General features: G+C 31.7%; 1 long non-coding RNA gene and 1 other non-coding gene across 2 annotated transcripts; both read left to right on the forward strand.

The window, feature by feature from the left end:
• Nucleotides 1-11,201: 11,201 nt before the first annotated feature.
• On the forward strand, nt 11,202-13,975 carry LOC108201508 (uncharacterized). The gene is made up of 2 exons (XR_010287368.1): nt 11,202-11,694; nt 12,637-13,975. It is a non-coding gene; the product is annotated as an uncharacterized LOC108201508 (long non-coding RNA).
• A 750-nt stretch (nt 13,976-14,725) lies between these two features.
• Nucleotides 14,726-14,797, forward strand: TRNAD-GUC (transfer RNA aspartic acid (anticodon GUC)). Its single transcript has one exon. It is a non-coding gene; the product is annotated as a tRNA-Asp (tRNA).
• The last annotated feature ends 8,911 nt before the right edge of the window (nt 14,798-23,708 follow it).

The raw sequence follows: 23,708 nt of genomic DNA on the forward strand, positions 1-23,708 counted from the left end.
ATGACCTAAGCATACAAAAATTCTATCAAACATTTTTGTCAACAGAAAATATTTTTTAATTAATATGTAGCATAACAAAAATATAAAATAAAATATCAAGAAATTCTGAAAATTTATAATAAATATTAAAAAACATTACTTACAAGTATACCATCCTTGAGCATTTTCTTCATTGTTTAAACTACAAAAAAAGATAAATGATCAAGCACTTCAAAACTATTAAATTTTGATATGTCCACCGCTAAGAAATCATTATTAAATTTAACAAACAAAGATTTTTGATTCATTTTTATGCTTAACATGAAACTCATTCAAAACTTTAATTCGAAGAGGAACCACAAGTCTATAATTTATATGTAAATCTAGATCTGTATTCAATGTATGTAATAGCATATTAAAAACAATACACATGCGTATAAAATCATATAGAATCAGCCCATCCACATATGAATATATTTACTTGTAATTTTATAATTTAACTACCTGTTGGCACATTGAGCCGAAGTTATCATCCATTATACAATTAATACCAAAAGTTCTATCAATTGACAACTCTAGCCAACATCACAAACTACACAATATTCAGATCTTAAAATACTCAATTTTATTTTAAGAGCTATATTTATCAATGTTTAACTTGTTAATAGAAAGACAAATTTTACAGAGAGGAGAGGAGGAGGGGGTTATGGTATATGGAGAATGACGGTGGGGTTTTTTATAGAGGCATGTAGAAGGATCGAGAACGATTGAGACATTTCTCATCATTAAAATATGTTCTTATTACTAAATTGCCCTTAAATTTTAAATTTCTTACATTATATATATATATATATATATATATATATATATATATATATATATATATATATATATATATATATCAAATTTAAGTAACATTTATAATCACCAAAAATATTTTGGTAAAAAAACATCTCGGTTAGCCGAGGTCGAGAATCTTGTAAAATATATACATGTGTAAGTGTGTTCAACTATAAAAAGTAATTTTTTTTATTAAAAAGTACAAGTTAAATTATTTACCAAACCTAATAGTCGAAGGAATAAAACAACTATATTTTATATTTCATATTATATTTATTTTTTAAAATATCCGCCATATAACATAATTCAGTTGAATTAAATCTGTTAACAAATTTTATAATATGTTCAATTTATAACACATAATGATAACTCAAAATACTGATCATACTATAACATACATAACATTTAAATTTAAATTATTTGAGTAACATTTGTAATTTCCTTAGTTTGTAACTTTTCATATACTGCAATAGAATTCCATCGATGTAGAGAAAGTCTTACCTAGACCCGGACTATAACTAATCTAAATATTAATACAATAAAGATTGTTTTAAAGCAACAAGCTCTGTTATTCGCATAATCCCATGAACCGTGTAAAATTAAGCTCTATTATTCACATCATTTATATCATTTGGCTATACGTTTAATAAGATAAATTCAAGATTAATTTCATAACCTCTTCTGTAATGAATATTGACGTACAGTAAAGGTCGAAAAGTTATTTACTTCGTAACATCTTCCATATTAATATTGTTCACAACTATACATTAATAAAAATATGATTCATGTATATATATATATATAGTCATTCCTTGTGTTTCATATTTAAAACTTAACAAAATATAATTTTGTTGCATCATCTCATCACAAAAGATAGAATTTTGAGACTACTTGCTTCACAGAAAATGAAAAATTCCTCTGTTATGCTTGTCATCTCTCTTGGCCATGATATTGGCAATTTCTGGTTAGTTCATTCTTGCAAATTTTTTTTTAATCTCCTTTACAATAGTTCCATCAATATAGATAATTTAAAGTTACATTATGTGCAGGTTTAAGATTTTCAAATGGTTTAGCTGAGGGAATAGTTGCTCGCGCTCCATACCATGCAGGAGCTCCAAACCATATATTGAACGCATACGATTGCAGTAATGATGAAAGCATATGCACCAAACGTTGTCCGGGGTTTTGCTTCTATTGCTTTTGTGATAAAATATCTAAAACTTGTAATTTTCATTGTGAATTGTGAATAGTATAATTATTGAGCCAAGGGCTTAATAAATGATTTACCACATTTTTATGAATTAATAAGGCTAGTCTTTATCTCAATTGGTGATTGTTTTTATTTTCATTGTACTAAAATTGAGTATAAGTGTCTTTCATATTTTTTAATACATCCTATAATCGAGGGACTACAAGATTAAGAAGCGTTTAAGAATTCTGATTGGGAGAGTGACCATGACAATATATAATAGCTTTTGAACGCCTTCTAAGAATTCAACAAACTTTAGTGATAATAAACAAGAATAATCTAACATTAGCCTAAATATGGGCTTCTTTATAAGTGTAACAGTTTGAAGGATGCGATCATTAAGTATGTTGTTGAAAATAGAAGGGATATTTTGTTTGCTAAGAATGATTTGTAGATGGTTCAGTCTAAGTATGGGGAGAATGTCCTTGGTATTTATATTCTAGCACGATTGATGTTGATGGCATTTTAGACCATAAGCTTAGCTTTGTGTGGTCTCTGATTGGATGGCTAGGAAATTTGGAAATCATATGAGGTTTAATCCTAAGTGGAAGCTGAGAGGAATTCAACAACACCTAAATGAAGTCCACGGTGTGTTAATTTTGAAAAACACTGTTAATTAGCAAGAAAATTAGCGTTGTGTGGAATTGAAGCTGATATTGCTAAACAATATAAGAGATTATATGATTTTGGAGTTGAGGTACTGGGATGAGCGTGCATATCCAGGTCCTTTTCTCATTATTTCACCATTCACTGATGTAAGTGCTCAGGCTTCATTGTCAGCACCTTTTTGCTCTGGGCGAACCCAACTGCATTTTGGTGCACTGCCAGCAAGATTCATTCAGACCTTAAGTATTTGATTACAGTAAGCAAGTAGCTGCAAATATCAGAATGGTTGAACATCTTGAGTTAAACATCAAAAAAATTTCAATTACTTAAATAGGTTTTTTAATAGATGTTAATTAAGAGTAGATGTATTCAGTGATAAAATAAGGATTTAAAATGCTCACACCATGGAACCGGAACTGAATATTTTGAATACAATTAATTTAATTTCATGGCTTGTAATTTCTCTATAAACAATGAGATCTTATAGATACTGTAAATAAAAAAATTTGATCACATGACCCCATCATAATATGAGTCTTATTTAATTCACGTCACTTGCCGAGAATGGTTGTTAATTCAAATTTCTATCAGTTTATCCTAATGTGACTATTTGTCTCACCTTAGGTCGTTCGATGCTCGGTCAAAAGATAAAGAATGCAGTTACAATTGACACCAAACTTAAGTCTGATATAGATAAATGTAATTCATAGTACCAGTCTTTTGAGTTCGAATTTGGGTGTTACACTGTTATTGTTTCTAAGACAGAGAAAAAGTTGCATCTCTAGATATATGAGTACAGGTTTTGATTCTTGTTGCATCTTAAAAGTTTTGCATCTGTGGATATATGAGTACATTGATATGATATCATAAAGAAGTTGTTTTAGAAATATTATTATTTTTGCATGATAGCTCTTATGGTTCATTCATGATTTATCAGTCAGATGCCATTCTTTTCTACTCAGGCATGTATTCTTGTTGAGTCTTATCCCTTTTTGCAAGACAGACTCCGGTTCTGTTATTAAAATATTTGAGACATCGAGGAGACGAACAACCTAAATTGCTTCATCGAGCTTAATAATTGTTTTAAGGAAATTAGAGGACCTGTAAATCAGCCGTTTCACAGAAAAAATTTAAGAGAAGAGAGATATTCACCGGGAAAAGTGTGCATAACTAGTTGTTTCATTATAGAAAATTAGTTATTTATATATCTTGAAATTATTAATTTCTATTATAAAATATTATTACCTTACTATCGATAATGAAGCAGAAGATAATAATATTAATGGCAATTGGTAAAAACACCCATATTTTTTTAACTTATTTTCAAAAATATGATCAAAATTCTATACATGGTTGCAACACTAGCCGAAAATAATTAATTTTAATGTCGCAAGAGGTGCAATTGAGGTTGCATAAATAATTACACGGTATTTTGGAAAAAAATAACAACCATGATATATTTGAAAAATTCCCTAACAATAATAATATATAAGAGAATGCCTTCAAAAAAAATATATAAGAAAATTATAGAAGAAGACAGTCCCATGTTTAACTTTATAATACACTGATGGTACAAATTCGGTGAGATACACGCTTCAGGCTAATTAATTTTTGGTAACATAATTGATTTTGCAGACAACATATACAAAAACAACTTATATGTATATTTTGTGTGTGATTTCTCCTCTCACTACCCTCGTCTTCGTTTATAACCACCGCCTCCAATAATAACCAACCGCCGTCTCTTTGTCAACCATACAGATTTGTTCCTTCTTATGTAGATAGATCTCAGCAAAGCTGTTCCTAATAGCTTTTTGATTTCGACAGTAGATCTATTCTTCCAAAGGGGGATCTGGCAATTAACAAAAACCTTAGTAATAATTTGTTGAATTATGTAAATTAATGATAATTTATATAGTTATCATAATTCATTCTCAAGTTTGAGGCTTATAGTATATATATATATATATATATATATATATATATATATATATATATATATATATATATATATGTATATATATATATATATATATATGTATGTATATATATATATATATATATATATGTATGTATATATATATATATATGAGTGCTACTCTAGTGAGAACTTTAAGTGCTGAGAACTAGATACTGGGCTTAAAATGAGGACCCAAATCAGGCCCATTCATACGACCATTCTAAACGTCCATTAAACAAAAGGCTGGCTTCTAACCGTAACTATAAACTATTACCCACTCAAACTCTCTCCAGCAAATCACCCCCAAATTACAAAAATCTCTCAACAACGTTGCTCGATTCCGTTGTTTTGGTGTAGAAACACTGTAATTTGTTCCTACAAGTGTTCTTCGACATTGTTCCTTTCACTACTCTAACCATTCACTTTGAAATTTGAGTAGTTATGTAAATCAATTCATTATTACGAATCACTGATGTTAGACTCTTTGTTTTTTGCAGATTTCGTGCCTAGACGAACAACTAGATCTCGAGCACTAAAAACAACTGTATGTGAGTCGTATATATAGTATGTATGTGTTTTTAGTTAGTTTTTGTGAAGTGCTTATCACTAAATCACTTGCAAATCAATATGTTTGTATTAATTTTTAGTTTTAAATGTATTGGAAGCAACTTGTATACGTGTTTAATTAAAAACTTTGCTTAGGGTTTTGTTTATGATTTAATCATTTTAAGATGTGCAGAGCACTAGTTATGTATTTGCAGTAATTTTATATAAATTAGTTGCAACTATTTCATCAAGTTTAATTCAAATTAATTCATCTATTGGTTTTGAATTTATTTACACTATTTTAACATGTGCAGAGCATCTTACTTATATACACAAAGCACTTAAGTACACAAAAACATCACTTAGAATTATAAAAAAAATACACTTAAAGTTTAAAATATGCACAAAGAACTTAAAAAGATACACAAAGCACTTAAAAATGAAGATGGCTTTTAGGATAATTTTTGAGATTCCACAAAGGTCTTGCTGTTATTGCTGATACTAATTATGGCTCGTTAAGTTGATTTCTGAACTTAATTGTTGTAGTTGCAATTGCAGAGGGCTCTTTTCTCGATATAGTGTGAATCTAAGTGTAAAGCATAGATGAGGTGTTTGACAAGAATACCAAGATAAGTTAGTTTTATAAGCCGCCAAGAGGATACGTTGTTGAATGAGTTGTTACAATATAAATTAATAAAAAGTGGGAAGGTATATAAACTTTTTGATCAACAATCAGCTGTGTTGTCATTAGCAGTTTTTCTTCAAATAATTTGCCTATAATGCATGTTTTACGAGATAATATATGTTGTGTTTAGTAGGTATCACTTTGGTCGTATCTACAATCAGAGCCTTGAATGCAACACTTCTAAAGTTTGTGTTCTGTTGTCCTTCATAATTTTTGCTACTTAAATTGCATTAGTAATTTGTGTAAGACATTTGGTAATTGCATTAACCTTTTTTCTATTTTTTGTTGATTCAGATGGGACAAAGAGCACAACTTGAATGATTAAGGGTGAAATACTCAAATGCAATCCTTACATTTCACTTGAATGAATACAGAGAGATTGTAACAAAGCAGGCAAAAAGCTTCTACAAAAAGATTGCAAAAAAGACACTTACGTTCATTGTACTTGCATCAAGTTCAAAGAAACCCAAGAACACAGAGATTCACGAGAATGTTATATTTCCAGACATTGAAACCGGACATGAAGAAGCATGATGAAGTGCCGACTGCTAGAAAGTTTAATATATAGAATTCTATTTGTAGTAAAAAAATATATCACTTGTGTTAAATATTTGAATTTCACTCATTACTAGTGTTTTAAGGAAATTATTAATTACTTGTGCATGTAGATTTCATTCCATATTTTTTTACTCTTTTTTTACATTCAATAAGTAACAATTCACAAATTCATACGTAATTGGAAAACTAAATAGAAAAGAAAGAACTTAAATATCAACATACACATGACATACACAAAATAATTCAAAATAAAAGAACATAACGATTCAAAAATTAACATACACATAGACATGTGTAACACCTAAAAATATGTATTCAAAGCCCCAAAACATGTAATTAAATCACCGAATGTTAAGCGAAAAATATAATACAAAGCACTATAATATATATACAAAGCACCAATATATAAACACACAAAACACTAAAAAAATGTACACAAATCACTAGAATAAAAAAATATCTGCTGAACTAAAAAAATGACTAAAGCTTGACATTATCATCAAATATTATCTTTACAGAGTCTTAGAAAACCACACTATAATTTCTTAATAATATTACAGAGTCTTCATTCAAAAAAGTGAGAAAAGTAATAAAGTATTTTTCAACTTAATCTTCATCACTCCCATCACTTTGATAATCCTCTCCGGTAGGTGATATTTTTCTTGCTCCTGCTCCTGTGAGCCTCTGTGGCCTTGTTGTCCTTGGCCCTTCTGAAAGCCACCACGACCTAGTTGTCTTTGGCCCTTCTCCTGTGCCAAGTGTGGACATGCCATCTCAAGTTGCCTAGCTCCATTCGTCACCACAAATATCTTAATTGCCTTTGAATCGAAGAAGATAGTTGATATGCCTCCCTGAACAAACACATCAATCAAGATCACCCAAATAAATACATTTATAAACACCGGCATATCCAGTGAGAATTACATGAACATAAATGTGTGATGTTAGCAAAGAAAACAGTAACATCAAAATCTTCGAGCGGCCTAAAGTCACTAGGTTTAACCTCACAGAGCTCACCAAAACTCATTTGATTTAACAGGATTCTGCCTTAAGATATTAATCTTGTTCTCTAATTCACCACCACCGAAAGGCAAAGGCTACCGAAAAGACACAAAGCCCTGAATAAGTACACAAAGCATTTATTCTATTGTTATGTTGAATTAAAGTCTTTATTAAATTCACAAAGCACTTACTAATACAAACAAAGCACTTAAGTATACACAAAAATTCACTTAGAAGTATAAAAATACACTTAAGTATAAAATATGCACAAAGCACTTAAAAATATACACAAAGCACTTAATAAAAATTTCCTGAAATACTGGATTTAAATACTTTCAAATTAAAGGCTTTTTCACATTATATTATCGAACAATTTATGCAACTATTTTGACCTTTTTTCTATTTTTTGTTGATTCACATGGGACAAAGCACAACTTCAACGATTAAGGGTGAAATACTCAAATGCAATCCTTACACCTCACTTGAATGCAGACAGAGAGATTTAACCAAAGCAGGCAAAAGGCTTCTACAAAAAGATTGCAAACAAGACACTCATGTCCATTGTACTTGCATCAAGTTCAAAGAAACCCAAGAAAACTGATATTCACGAGAATGTTATATTTCCAGACATTGAAACAGGACATGAAGAAGCATGATGAAGTACCGGCTGCTAGAAACTCACACCGGCTACCAAAGATTCAAACAAACTGATCAACAAATGGTCTACAACTATTATCAGGACACTTTGGCAAATAATACCTACTAGCTCCTCGAGTTATACTAAGATTTGAAACAGAGTCATCACTTTCCACACCTGATGTACTACTAGAACCTTGACCATAAACAGATGTAGTATCATCAACATATCGCTTAACACATGCTGAATCTACACTACCAACACCTACACGAATCATCACAATTAGACATTAAAAAAACAAACAGAAAAACAGAGCATTATGACAAACTCTATTACAGAAACAACTTATATAACATGTTCATCTTCACTAGACATAAACAACAACAACAACAACAACAACAACAAAGCTCAACAAAATAACAAAATAAAAAGAACTAACATTACAAAGAACAATTAAAAATAGATAAACACTAAAAAAAATCAAAAACAACATAACAAAAAACAAAATTAACAACGTAATCAGCAAAATTAATATTCAGAATCTCACAAAAACAAAAATCATATAAAGCTCAACAAACAGAATCAAACTTTTATATACACAAAATGAACATTCAATATATTCAAAAATACCTTAATTGTCCGTGATTTTTAAAATATCTTCACTAATCATACCCAAAAACTATAATATCGATTCTATTGAATGAAATTGCTCAATACTCAATAGAAAGAGATTGCTCATAATTCTCGAATTATTCAATCACTGAATTCAATTAACACATACAGATGGAGCTACATAGCAGGGAGTGATACAGAGAGATGCAGGACCGGATATGAGACAGATATACAGAGAGAAATTAAACACCGAGAGAGTGAAAGCGATAAAATTAGAGAGAGAGAGCTAGAGAAAACTTCAGGGAGAAATTAAAGACAAGAGAGAGAGAGAGAGAGAGAGAGAGAGAGAGCATCGGAAGTAGTCGCAGTGAGAAAGTATATTGTCTGATAAAACGGTAAGTTAATCCATATATTTCAGTGGCGAGGATTGACTTTGCTTTTATAAATATGAATGGCTGATATTAAATCTCAGTTCTCATTTTCTTAAAAGTTCTCATTTGAGCACAAGCCTCTATATATATATATATATATATATATATTTCTATTTGTTTGCTGCTCAACATGAATAATTACCTTGGGACATGTATGGGGTCAGGCTTAAAATTGAAAAGAAAGGAGGAGGAAAGCAACGAAGCCAAAGGACCTAAGCATACAAAAATTCTATTAGACATTTTTGTAAACAGGGAAAAATATTTTTAATTTATATGTAGTATAACATAAATATAACATAAAATATCAAGAAATTCTGCAAAATTATAATAAATATTAAAAAACATTACTTACAAGTATATCATCTTTGAGCATTTTCTTCATTGTTTAAACTACAAAAAAGATAAATGATCAAGCACTTCAAAATTATTAAATTTTGACATGTCCACCGCTAAAAAATCATCATCAAATTAAACAAACAAAGATTTTTGATTCAGTTTTATGCCTAACATGAATCTGAACCACAAGTTCAAAAAATCACAATTAATATGATTTATATGTACATCTAGATCTGCATTCAATGTATGTAATAGCATATTAAAAACAATCGAACACACATATGTATAAAATCATATAGAATCATCGCATCCATACATGAATATATTTACTTGTAATTTTATAATTTAACTACCTGTTGGCACATCGAGCCGAAGTTATCTTCCATTATACAATTGAGACCAAAAGTTCTATCAGTTGGCAATTCTAGCCAACATCACAAACTACACAATATTCAGGTCTTAAAATACTCGAATTTATTGTAAGAGCTATATCTATATTTAACTTGTTAATAGAAAGACAAATTTCATAGGGAGGAGAGGAGGAGGGGGTTATGGTATATGAAGAATGACTATTGGGGTTTTTATAGAGGCATGTGGAAGGATCGAGAACGATTGAGACATTTCTCATCATTAAAATATGTTCTTATTACTAAATTGTCCTTAAATTTTAAATTTCTTACACTATATATATCAAATTTAAGTAATATTTATAATCACAAAAAATATCTTGGTAAAAAAAACATCTCGGTTAGCCGAGGTCGAGAATCTTGTAAAATATATAAATGTGTAAGTGTGTTCAACTATAAAAAGTAATATTTTTATTATAAAGTACAAGTTAAATCATTTACTAAACCTAATAGTCGAAGGAATAAAACAACTATATTTATATTTCATATGATATTTATTTTTTAAAATATCCGCTATATAACATAATTCAGTTGAATTAAATCTGTTAACAAATTTTATAATATGTTCAATTTATAACACATAATGATAACTTAAAATATCGATCATACTATATCATACATAACATTTAAATTTAAATTATCTGAGTAACATTTGTAATTTCCTTTGTTTGTAACTTTTCTTAAGTTAATACTTAGTGTTTGTCATAGTTTGGAATGATAATAATATATATTTAGAAGTTAAGAAATATAAGGACATTTTTATAAAAAAGTCAAATCATATAAAATGGTAATATAATAAAAACACGTGTTTCTTATTTGTTAAAAAATGATATATACAAAAAGTTAAAATTATATTAGTTTTAGAAGAAAACTATGAATAGAATATTTGGTGACGTCCTCACTCCACATCCCATACTAAATTTATGAACATCTTCGGTGTTACTCTTAATTCCGTCAACTATGACGTAGTCCTGTTAGGATGTAGAAGATGCACCCCTCCAATGTCGAAGCAAGAAAGATTTATAGGAGGGGCCGGAATTTGAGTATTATTTAAATTTAAAAATATTATATATTAGATTATCAACATCAATGATAAAAGTTCTTTTTTTTAAGTTTTTATGAGGGAGTTTAATCTATGTCCTCATCTTCCATTGAGAAAATTTAATCATTTAATTACCAAGCCTACACGAGTTGCAAACAGTAAAACTCGTAAACACAACAACACACTGAAAGTAACAAATTATATAGTTTTCTTTTCCAAATTAAATAAATACAAGTATTATGTGTAAATAAATTATATTGAATCCTGAGGACGTGTATTAGGTATTGTGAGGGGGAACCTGATGGGTTTTTTCAATGATCAAGTTTGAGGTCGGGAGGAATGAGTTTAAGAGCTGTTTTTGTCTTGTTAGGTAATTGACATTGCAGGCACGAGTCTTTTTCTTTTGATAAGACATTGCAGGGAGAGGCTTAGAGGGTGGTTGGTCAGGGCTTAAAATCCCTCCTTCTTGATTTATAAGTAGAAGCAATTGTTTGTGTAAAAAATAAGAAGTACTTAAAAAAAGTTGAGAAACACCTGGGAAACACTTGATATATATTAGTAGTCAGGAAATCAGTTTCTGTACTCTGTAATTTGGTCACTCAGGTTAATAATATTAGCTTCCTCCGGTGGATGTAGGCAAGTTGCCGAACCACGTTGATTTTGTTTACCGTTTTTGATATATTATTTACTGCTTCTTGTTTCTCTGCTCACTGCATATGATGGAGCCAAGACCAGCACCGCCTCTTCAAGATGTCGACAACCAAGAACTTGAGAACTTCCTTTCATCTTTGCCGAAAGAGAGAGGTATTATCCCATCATACTCATATCAGTACCAAGGATTCTGGTATTCTCCTTTAACTTTTCAGGGAATTATCAATTGTCAAAAATATTTTCAACCCCGTGAAAACGATATCTTCCTTGTTACATCCCCAAAATCCAGCACCACGTGGCTTAAAGCCATCCTTTATGCTTTGGTGAACCGCGAAGCCCACCCTCCTCAGAATCCTCACCATCCTCTGCTTAGTAAAACTCCCCATCAGCTTGTTCCTTTTCTCGAATTTCTTCATCCCTCACCATATTTTTATTCAGAATAATTGTTTTCTGTTTGTGTGTGTGTCTTTTGTTTGTTTATCTGAAACTATATCTTGATACAATGTAACACAGCCTTCCCTTGATCAAACTATATATTGAAATGGCGATTTATGGACGAATAATATATATTGGTCAGGATATATAATAGTCATGTTTGGTTGATGGGATTATAATCCTCGGCTTGTTACCTTATTTATCTTGAATGTAAGGAATTATAGTCCCATTAATTCATATCCCGTTCATTGTTTCAGTTCATATCCATGGAATTATAATAGGTTGTAAGAGAAGGTATTATATAATCCCCAGAAATATATTAAAAAATTAACCTATGATATTACATTCCAAAGCAGAGCATCTCTGTTTTCTGTCCGTTGGATGAATATCCGGCGGCTAGGATTATAACATTCTTTCTAAAACGTCCAGCGCCTTTTTAAGCGTTGTAAGCGCTGGACGTATTAAAGAGGTGGCCAGAAAATCATGTGCAAGTTAGCAGGTCCACAGCCATCCAGGACCCCTCTGTTCTCCGTATAACATTCAAATCAATAGCAAGATAATAAAGACTCTGTTACTTTACGTTTTTTGCGGCTCATACTTCATCTCAGTTGTTTGTGGCTCATACTTCATCTCTGTCAACATCTGTTTTTGTCTTGTTAGGTTATTGATTGCTTTGGCATTGATTATTTCACCTACAAGTCTGATGAAAGACATTTCAGGCACGTTATATATCAGCTTAAAATGATAGTTTTCTGCAATATTGAGAAACACTTGATATATATTACTAGTGAGGAAATCAGTTTCTGTACTCTGTAATTTAGCTGCCTCCTGTGGATGTAGGCAAGTTGCCGAACCTCGTTAATCTAGTTTACTGTTTCTGATATATTATTTACCGCTGTTTGTTTCTCTGCGCACCACATATGATGGAGCCAAGACCAGCACCGCCTCTTCAGGACGTCGACAACCAAGAACTTGAGAACTTGCTTTCATCTTTGCCGAAAGAGAGAGGTATTATCCCATCATACTCATATCAGTACCAAGGATTCTGGTATTCTCCTATAACTTTGCAGGGAATTATCAATTGTCAAAAATATTTTCAACCCCGTGAAAATGATATCTTCCTTGTTACATCCCCCAAAATTCGGCACCACCTGGCTTAAAGCCATCCTTTTTGCATTGGTGAACCGCGAAGCCCACCCTCCTCAGGATCCTCACCATCCTCTACTTAGTAAAACTCCCCATCAGCTTGTTCCTTTTCTCGAATTTCTTCATCCCTCTGAGTATGACTCCCTTTGCAACTCCTCAGACAGCAGCAGTAGGATCTTTGCAACTCATATTTCATTAGGTACCCTCCCAAAAGCTATAACCGGCGACTCTGGCTCATTAAACTGCAAAATAGTCTACCTCTGCAGGGACATCAAAGACACCTTTGTTTCACTCTTTCACTTTGGCACCAAGAAGAAGACCTCTCCCATCTCTTTGGAAGACGCCTTTGATTTGTACTGTAAGGGAATCAGTTCAGCTGGACCGATTTGGGATCAAATCTTGGGATATTGGAAAGAGAGCCAGAAAAACCCACATAAGGTGCTCTTTATGAGGTATGAAGAGATGAAAGATGAGCCTTATTTACAGCTGAGGCGTCTAGCAAATTTTCTTGGGATACCATTTTCCCAGGAGGAGGAAAATTCAGGTTTGGTTGATCAAATCATAAGTATATGTAGTTTCGAGAGCATGACCAAGGTAGATGTTAATAAGACGGGAACCTTTGTGGATGGATTCAACAATAGTTCATTTTTCCGGAAAGGTGTAATCGGAGATTGGAAAAATTGTTTAACTGCTGATATGGCTTCTAGGTTGGATCAGATTACAGAAGAAAAATTCCGTTGTTCTGGTTTGTCTCTCTAATATTTTTTACTATGCTCCTGCCAAAATATCTGCTAAAAATTTCTTTTGTGTGATTTCAACTGGTCTTGGTTTCCATGTTTCATGTTAATTAGTAGTACTGTGTGTGAGACTGTGAGTTCTATCTAAACATGTGTAATGTTTTGTTCATGTTTTATCTTTCGAATCTCATGACTATTTTAAAGAAAAAGTATTATTGGTCTCCCCTTTCAATAGAGAAAGAGGACTCATATACCACAATTTAGGTTTGAAAAACCTTGCAAAATGTGATATAATTTGGCGTTTCATAATGAAACGCTACATGAATTAGCGTTTAGGGGTTTCAAAACACTAGACTATCTGGTGCTAAGAACTAAGAAGTGAAAGATAGATGAACGCTGCATGATCTACTGCTTTGGATTGCAAAGTGATATTTGAGGTCATCTTTCTCTCCGGTAATAATATTTGAGACCTTATTTTTGGGAAAAAAAATGATAAACTGAGCCAACACCTCTTTCGATACCCGAGAGTCTCGCACCCTGGGGCCTGGACTAATTTTGTCTGGTATAATAACACTACCAAAAAATCTCTAATGATATATCTGAGTTCAGTGCTGACTGAAATAATCTTTGCAAGATAACATTGCCAGTTTATTTACTGCATCAAACAGATGGAAATGTATTTTACATGATGGAAATTCTGTTCATTAAGAGCTTATGCATGTATGTCAGAAACTATCATGTAAATATTTGAAGCACTATACTCACCATCACCAGTAAAGTTATTAAAGGGTTTCCACATTGGTGAAAACAAAGCATCTATGACATAAATTTCAGTCGTAAGCACAATAAGAAAAATGCCACAAGAAGTCGTTGTAGTATAGTGGTAAGTATTCCCGCCTGTCACGCGGGTGACCCGGGTTTGATCCCCGGCAACAGCGTAACAATTTTTGCAAGAATAAAACCCGTCGTTTGTAACTTTTTGGAAAGAATAAAAATCCGTCGTTCGTTTTAAAAAAAATGTAAACTCTTTAGGAAAGAATAAAATTTGAGAATAAAATCCGTCGTTAGTAACTTTTTGGAAAGAATAAAACCCGTCATTTGTTTTATAAAAATGATGTAAACTCTTTTGGAAAAAATAAAACCGGTCTGAATAAAAGTCTTTTTCTTTTCCCTTGTTTTGCCAATACAACAATAATCAGATCTTTACTACATCCAAACTACCATGTAATTTGTAATGTTAAACTGGCGAATACAGGAAGTTTCAAGTGTAAGAGATTTAGCATGTCCAAAACTATCATCTTTGCTTTGCTTACGCGTGGTTACGGGTTCTTGAACGTCCTAAATCTTCGGACACTTTGCAAAATAATAGTCGTGCAAAGAGATAAGACTCCACAAGTGTAAGAGACTTACCAGTGACTTCTCGATTATACGATATCTTGCTCGCTCTCTTTACAGAAGATTGAGGGGTTCAAAAGATGCATGAGTGCAAATAATTAGTAACAAAATAAATATATCGACTTGTCCGGTAACAAAAAGTTAGATTAATTACTTAGTATGATTTAAGTGTTATATTTGTTTTGTTGACACAAGTGTGATATTTGTTTATTTCCTTATAATAAATTAAAGAAATTTTGTCATATATCCCTCTAATAATTCTTTCTGTTTCTATTTCTAATAAGTTCTCATGTGCAATAATAGGAAAATGGTTTATTGTAAACTTCAAACTTCTATTTCTAAAAAGTTCTCATGTGCCATGACATTTAAATGTTTCTAGTAAATTTGATGGCGTCTTCACTTAATCTTTGCAAGATATAAAGATAAAAATCCAATGTTTTTTTATTTTTTAAATTTCTCTTTAATTTGATCACCGCAAAAGAAAGATGAAAGGAAAGATAAAAAATTGGCTTGTCCAAGAACCATCAATTATTAAATCGATTACACTAGCGATGAATAAATAAATAAATAAATAAGATTCCAAGAACCTGAAGATGATGAAAAATTTGAATTGTGATTCCACTATAGTATAATATTAAAAAAAAAAAAAAATCAAATCTTTAACTTCTTGGACATTCTTGCTCTCTTCGTAACAGTTGCATTTCAACAAATTTAACAAGGACTCTAGCAGTAACAAAGACTCTAGTAGTCTATTATGGAGCCAAGATCAGCTCATTCCTTTTCTCGAGTCTATTATGACTCTAGTTGCAATTCTTCGGATAGCAGCACTAGGATTTTCGCAACTTATATTCCAGTTCTTAGTCTCCCAAAATCCATAGCAGAGGCCTCTAGATCATCAAACTGCAAAATAGTTTACTTGGGCACCAGATCTATGACACCAGAATCAGAGTTCTGGGGCTGGTCTTAATATCACACGTTACGCTGTTAAATCTTTCATTAGATATGGGGAAAGGAGATTGAAATAGTATCGCATGACTTGAATTAATCATTTACTATCTCTACTCTCCAAAATTAAACCATTGATGAAGAATTCACCTAAGTAATAATGTCATGTGATCATTATTTGCAATCTTTTTCGATTTGAGCCAAGAAGAGTAAAGGAATCCAAGAAGTTGCATTATACACAATACATTATGCTCCATTCTACTTCTGGTCCTCTACAAGTCAATCAACCGTGAATCCATCCCCCTGTAAATCCTTATCATCCTTTTCTGAATGAAACTCCACATCAGTTCATTCCTTTTCTCAGATGACTTTAGCCCTCAGAGTATGTCTCGGGTTGTAACTCATCGGACAGCAGCACTGAATCTTTGCAACTCATATTCAGGACTTGGCCTACCAAAATCCATAAGGGACAACTCTAGCTTGTCAAACTTCAAAATACTTTACTTGTGCTGGGACATTAAAGACAACTTTGTTTTGCTCTTTCACTTTGACAACAAGGCCAATTAGCAATGGTGCATTTTTCAGGAATGGTGTGTTCGGAGAATGGAAAAATTGCTTAACTGCAGATATGGCTTCTAGGTTGGATCAGATTACCGAGGAAAATTTTCGTGGTACAGGGTTATATCTCTGATAATCAGCAGTATGCTTATCAATAAATTAACAATTTCAAGTGTTTCTTCCATCTTTTTATTCAGAATAATTGTTTTCTGTTTGTGTCTGTGTCTTTTGTTTGTTTATCTGAAACTATATCTTGAATCAATGTAACACAGCCTTCCCTTGATCAAACCATATATTGAAATGGCGATTTATGGACTGATCATATATATCGGTCATGATATATAGGAGTCATGTTTGTTTGATGGGATTATAATCCTCGGCTTATTACCTTATTTATCTTGAATGTACGGAATTATCGTCCCATTCATTCATATCCTATTCATTGTTTCAGTTCATTTCCATGGAATTATAAATCTTGTAATACCCAGAAATAAATAAAAAAAGTGCTTATGATATTACATTCCAAAGCAGAGCATCTCTGTTTTATGGCTGATAAATAAATATCTGGCGGCCAGGATTATAACATTCTTTCTAAGACGTTCAGCGCTTTTTAAGCGCCGGATGACCCGTCCAACGCTTTTTAACCGTCGGACGTGGTGATTTTCCCCGTCCAGCAGTTAAAAAACGCTTGATTTATATTAAATTGTTAAATTTTTTTTCTCAAAAATTATATTTATTGAGTGTGCAAATTTTATCCTTTAAGAAATGTCAGTTGTCTCCTTTTTAAAAAGTTACGTATATTCGTTATTTAATTTTAAATTTTATGAAAGTTACATTATTTATATATAATTCATGTGTGTTTGATTAAAAAATATTTAGAAAATTTATAATAATAAATAATAAATTTTCAAAATCGAGTAAAAATCAAAAAAGGAAATCTAATCAATTAGAGTACCAACATTACGTCAAGATTGCAGCGTGGAAATTATTACTTACACTACAACTACACAGTACAGTTGTAAATAAATAACAAAAGAAAATTCTTTTATCAGAGATATAACCCCGTACCAAAAGTTTACTTATAAGTTTATAGTTTGGCCTGACTAGCTAAGACATCTCAATAATAAAGATGTGAATAGTAATTGATATTTTATATGAACTTTTGTTGAAGAACCTGTAGATTCTTCTTCTTAGTGATACATATATTATTTGCTTATAAGGCAAAATTGTTCACCAGCAAAGATATAGTTGTGATTTTTTGAGAATGAATAGATGAATATATGACATGAGTTATAAATAGCTCATTATTGAATTATGAGATATGTGAAAAATATACGAAGTTATTATGAACTTGCATCTTGAAGCATGCAAGATTCGTTATTTGGAATCATATGCTTATAATGCTGGTGAATCTCACTATGAGTATAATCTCGTCCATAATAATTGTTAAGTATTTTGTATCACATATTTATCGATTCACATTATATAAACAATTGTTCTTAATCTCTCCCCACAATAAATAAATTATTTGGTCATCATAGATTTTCCACCACGTTAGTAACATCGATTCATATATTACATACGAGTGCATTTGGAATCATCAATATGTATTTGTTATGACTTGATTTAATGAGTTTGTTTTTCCAAAATCAGGGGGAGAAAATAAATAGCCGGTGAAAGTAGAAATATAAGAATGAATTATCATTGCCTCATCTTGATCCTCAAAATAAAGAATATGAACCAGAAGTTCATAAGATAATTCATTTTGATGACCAAAAAATAGTGACTATGGCACCAACACCGGCTACATATGCTCCTATGATATTAATGTCGCAGAAGGACAACCTCAATATGCTCCTATGTCTAAAGAACGCCTGAAGCGTGATGGGCAAGTTGGTTCCATATATATCTTATACAAAAGGTGAAAAGGAGCAATAATTGATGATGGTTAGATTGAGAAATCAATAATTTTTGAAGGATATCCGGAAGAGATTATAGACATGACATTGAAAGATCTCCGGAAGAGATTATAGACATGAAAAAAATAGAGAAAATAAAAGTAATGAAAAATATTGAGATCTCGATATATTATGTCTTGTCCTGAATGAAGTGGAACCATAAATCAAATCGACGTCGATGATATTTATAGAACTTGAGGTTATTGATAATGAGGATCATGAAGCAAAATCTGTTAGAAAATATTGATATAATTGGCCAAAGAATAAAGGATATAATTGAGACAATTATAAAGAAAAATTATTTGGACCAGTAGTCCTCTCACACATGAAGTTGTGAAAACAGTGCGCCCTACGAATTCTTATCTCTTAAAAAAAGAGAGAAATATTTGAAACTGCAGTTAACACACCTAAAGATGTCAAGTCAGTGGGATATGAATAATTATTTGTGTGAAAACAAAATGAAGTTTCAGAAATTATGAATGTAAAACTCAAATAATTGTATGATGACTTTGTATTGGTCATGAAGAGAAAAAGTATCTTGTGGTGGATACGATTATTTGATTGCAAACAATCTCATTATATATGATGATTTAATTTAAGTCTTATATGCCCACTTGACCATGATTGTCCTACAAGAAACTTAACTATCAGAAGCAGTATAACAAACTCTCGAGAACATTACCCTCCTCAGAATGAAAAATGGATTTGGACCGGCAGTCCAACACAAAATACATGTTATCATTGTATGTAAGATTATTGGTGACAACTCATAAAGTCTCTGGCCAGAGCAAATGAAAACAAGAATGTGTTTCTAGTTGACATTGAAATGAGTTGCGCCTCATAATTAAAATAGATCTATGTTACTTTTGTGATAAAATATTTCGTGATGTATATATTGAAAGAAAAATACCTCTCAATGAGTGATATTTTGTTATATGTGAATCCCAGAAGGATTATAAATATTGTACACTGAACTTTGTGGACAGTTGCAAGAAAGAAATTCTCGGTCCTGGAGTACCGTACATAAGTAAAACATGTTTTATTCAACATGATTTGAAATAATTATAAATTTATTAAAAGCAGGTTGTCCGCTTTTGAATAGTATTCATCGCTAAGTAATTACTCGCTCTAAAGGCGTGTGAATCCTGAAAGTTTATTCAATATCCACAAATCTATCTTATAAGGTTTTTAAGTTTATTTTGCAGGAGCAAAGTCCCCATTTCAATGGTGGATCAATATTGAATAAATTATATTAGAGTTTTTCTTTTGGTAAAATGAGTTGCTGCAGGAACTTATTATCACACTATTTTGACTTGGGCAATCTAAGATGGCCAAAGCTGGAAAAACAGTGTAGGATGACAAGATTATGATATTTTACAAGGATGAGAACTCCATCAACTATATATCTGAAAGCTCCACTGACTGCTTATGATGATATCTACACAACTCAATGAAGGCACTTTTAACATTTATATTTGAGAAGTTCTGTAATATCCGGGATTTCGGCATGTATTTAATTATGTCAGTAGGTGACTATTTTGTGAATTTTATGTGAATTAATTGTGAATTATATGTTAAGTGACTTGCTGTATGATCGTCTATGTGTGTTATGACTTGTAAGTTGATAATTTTTATATGATCAGATCAAAATATGGAGAATTTAGGCACTCATTTGGTAAATTATGGATTATTATATGATTTGATATTTGATTTAAGGATTTAATTAAGTATATTATAAAATATTATTATTAAATTGATTTTAAACCCGTTTACTCGATAATTAAACCCCGGGGGGCTTCCGGGAAAATTTCGCTGGTTTGTTATTTGAGACATTCTGAACAACTTTCGTGTTTTAACTTTTTCCATCTGGTGTACGGATTTACGTGAAAGAGTTTCAGAACGATTTTATGAATATTTTATTATTATCGATAAACGTGTACGCCGGATATTTTTAATCCCAAATTATTTTGACTAAAACATTATATTTCTCGTACTTCGTGCCAGACAAAGCTCGGAGCCCCATACGTTTCTCGTAATGTGTGTATTTGATATTTATCTTTAAAGTCGGTCCCGAACGGATCAGTTTTATTAATACTTAATGATTAAGAAGTGTATTTTATATCCGGTATGATCCAAATGGGGGCCAGTTATTTGTAATTATAAATAGGATAATTATTAGTTTATTTTTCATAATTATCATTTCAATACACGAGAATCGAGAGAAACTAGTTATTCGTTCTTCGCGTTCTTGAAGTTCAATCGAAGGTTTGAAGGCGTTATCGATCTCAGAATCAAGCATACAAGTAGTCCAAACGAAGGTATCGACGCGTAGAATCCATATCAAGTCTCAAAAACAGGTAGAGATTCACCGTTGGGGAGTAATTTAAGTTTGAAATTTCGTATGAATTAGGGTTTAATTAGGGCTTTTTGATTTTGATGTGGTTTAGGTGATTTTATGCTTCCATGATGTAGATAATCTTCTCCTGATCATTTTGGTATATCATATGCATGATTTGGAGTTCAATAACATGTTCAAAATTGAGTTTAATTGTTCGAATGTGAAATTAGGGTTTATAACCCGTATGAATGTTTTCAATTGAAATTGGGGCTTTTTAATCTAGGAGGTATAAGTGAAATTGGATGATACCATCATGTTTGTTGTGATCTCATGAACGTGTACATACTTTCAAATCTTATCTGAGGTTCGTGAATCGAACGAATCGATTCAAAGAAAACTCGCCGGCGACGGCGAGTTTCTTCGATCGATTACGGTCGATTCCGGCCATATACAATGAAATTGATGCCTGGAACATGTTTGTAATGGTCTAGAGTTCAGTTCTGGAGAGTTTGGTGAGCAAAGGTGGCCGGGAACTCGTTTTCAGGCGACTGGAGGAGGTGGCCGACGGCTTTTTGCTGTTTGGCCACCCAACTTTTGAGAATGATGAAGTTCTTGCACTCGACTTTTCAATTTCTCAATTCAGTCCCTCCCCAGGTTTTCGAAACTTGCAAATCAAACCCTGGAGTTTCAGATTTCTAAAATCAGTTTTATTTAATTATTTTTAATTTCGAAAATTATTTATTTAATTTCAAAAATTGTTTTTAATTATTTCTTTATTCAAAAACAAATCTAATTTAATTTATTAATTAACTTTAATTAGTAATTAATTATTATAATTAGTCAATTAATTTGAATATTAATTGATTAATTGTTTTAATTATTTATTAATTGATTTTAATTGATTTATTAATTAGATTTAATTGTTTTAATTGTTTTAAAAATCCAGAAAAATAGTTTCAAGCTTTAGAAAATTATTCTAAAGTATACTGAAGGTTCATTAATCGATTTCAAGCGATTTCGAACCTTATTTCGAGTATTCAAACTTGTTTATTCAATTGTAACTTGATTCCTTTACCCGTTTTTATTCCGAAAAATGTTTGAAAATTCATAATAAATACCAGAAAAATCATTTCAACCTCAAACCTTTTCTGAAAAGCTATTTCATTGATTCTCTTATGTGTTAGGTGCTATGTGTTACTTGATTGAGATGTGAAATGCTTATGTGAACGTTATATGACTGTTTTAATCGTATCTTTTGAACCGTAAGTCGGATTTAAGTGAAACGAAGGGTAGATAGAAGCTTGTTTCGATTATGAAACAAATAGAATGATATAAGATTGAGTATTGATAGATGAATATGGTGATTGCCAGAGAAGGACAGGCTTAGAAAAGGAAAGCATATAGTGTTGGAGTGATTCTGTTTAGTGAAAGCTATAGAGAGAAGTAAAGCTTCTGAATAAGGCAAGTGCTCTATTCTCAACTTGTACTTCTGTAAACTCCTTGAGTTACTGTTCGGCATATAATGTTGTTGTTCTGGGGAGATTTGAAAATACATCTGTTGATATATTGTGCTATTGATCCTGATTATTGATAAACCTTATCCAACCCTCTTGACACCTGAGTTACAAGCTGAACCTTGACTTTGATTTCAATTAAACTTGTACCTATTTCTTTGAGACCTAGAAACACAAATCAATTACTTTGATATTCTTTCATCTATGAATGACCAAACAGTACAAACCTATATGCTACAATACTTTACCAAATTATACAATGTCTTACCAAACACCGGTATTACTCTTTCGAAGAATGTTCACACATATACACCCTAACACTTGAATTTCCTTCAAGATAAACATAATTGGAACCTTAAGTCAATCTCAATTGCATTATTTCTTCTACAAACACCAGATTGTTTTCACCATATACTTAATCTTTCTTTCGACTTCAAGCCATTCTTCGAACATATTGTGATGATACTTGAACCTAATTCCGAATTGTCTTTTAATCTTGATAAACATTGCAACCCTCGTTATAATGATTCTGATTTAACGATTATGATTCTGTTTGGTAATATTGCTTCTGTTCAAATGGTATTGATTCTGATTTATTGAGATATTGTTGATTTCATTATATTGTTAAAGAATTGGATTGTTTTATAAATGTGGACCAGATTCGTGGTCAGACCAGATTCGTGGTCATTAGGCCAATGTGTGGCTTGGATCCAGTGATAGAGCTTGGTAGGTACCTGGCTCGGGGTTAGTGCGTGACTGATCAGCAGCCTAACCTTGGTTTTTAAATAAAAATATGAATATCCAATTCTAATCACTGCTTTAAAAAGAGATTTGATATCCTGATTCATTCTTATTAATAATTGTTGAACTTCAGTTTATGGTTTATATTGCTTGCTGAGCTGTAAGCTCACTCTTGCGATTCCTTATGTTCTTTTCCAGTGAAGAAAGAGACTACTGTTAGCGAGGACCCACAGGCTAGCCATCAAGCTAAGGTATCAGGATGAGGGTTGGGAAGCCTTGCTAGGAGTTGCTGATATTATAAACTTTTGAGTATCGTTGTGTGTAAGCACTACGTTTTATGTTTGTAAGTTGTAAGATAGTGATTGGGATTCGAGGTATTGTAATATAACTTAAGTTGTGG

The sequence above is a fragment of the Daucus carota genome, chromosome 9 (assembly GCF_001625215.2).
Source record: "Daucus carota subsp. sativus chromosome 9, DH1 v3.0, whole genome shotgun sequence".
Classification (NCBI taxonomy): domain Eukaryota; kingdom Viridiplantae; phylum Streptophyta; class Magnoliopsida; order Apiales; family Apiaceae; genus Daucus; species Daucus carota.